The following is a 1,018-nucleotide window of genomic DNA, read 5'->3' on the forward strand; positions in this document are numbered from 1 at the left end:
AAACCGCCGCGGTGCCCCGGCACCGCCAAACGAAGGGAGGACACCGCGAAGCAGCCCCAACCCGCACGCCTGGCGGCCCCCCCCACCCACACCCGCGGGGGCCCGCTTTGGCGGTTTCCCACCCCGGCAGATCCGCCACGCGCATCATCCGGGGCGGCCGCCGCAACACCACCAGAGCGCCAGGCCCGGTGGCGCGAGGACCGCGCGCGGCGCCACCCCCGCCCCGCCACGCCAGGGCCCCGAAACCCCCGACGAGCAAAACGTCCCGCAGGCATGCCGTGCGAAATGCACCGCGCGCAGAACACGGGTGTGCCCCAAGGGCTCGGCAAGGAGCCGGGCCGCCAAGCCCCCCCCCCAACCACGCAGCACGAGCAGAAAAACAGCAGGCGGGCGCGCGTATATGTTGCATCGCTGACAGGCTTCGCCGAGGGCTGGTCCCAACGGGGTCATGGCCGCGAGCCTCCTCGGCACAGCGCTAGCGCAGGTCTCTCCTCTATCATCATGGCGCCGCAGCCGCACCCGAGCGCAGTCGCGGGCTACTTTCCCCACGCGCGAAAGCGGCGTTAGCAAACGGACGGAAAGCATGGCAAAGCGGACGCGTTTCGCATCAAGAACCATCTCGCATAAAAGCGCCGTTTTTGATCTTATGACGGATTGTTTAAAGACCACAAGGCAGTAGCGCGATTTGTTGGAAAGGTCTGGCGCGACGCGTTGTCGCCGTTCTCGTTTGCGCCCGCTTCCCGCGCCGGGGTGGGGGCCAACCGGGGCATGCGCTAATTCGCGGTCGGGGGGGCCGTGTTGCCGATAGCCGCCGGGTGGTTTTTCCGCCGCCCGCCAAGGGCTGTTTGCAGTGGGGCCTTTTGGCAACGCAGCAGCTGCTTCCAACCCTGCCTGCTTGTTCGCAACTGGAAAAAGGTGCTTTGGGAGAATGCCGCGCATCAAATATCACGCCTTTTTTTGTCACCAGGAGCCGCGGGGGCGGAATAAAAACCATTCTTCGTAAGGTGGGGCGGGGCTT

At 66.3% G+C, this 1,018-nt stretch overlaps 1 annotated feature.

The window, feature by feature from the left end:
- Window positions 1–360: 360 nt before the first annotated feature.
- Window positions 361–538: a repeat region.
- Window positions 539–1,018: the final 480 nt, after the last annotated feature.

Source organism: Leishmania panamensis, assembly GCF_000755165.1.
Source record: "Leishmania panamensis strain MHOM/PA/94/PSC-1 chromosome 18 sequence".
NCBI lineage: Eukaryota > Euglenozoa > Kinetoplastea > Trypanosomatida > Trypanosomatidae > Leishmania > Leishmania panamensis.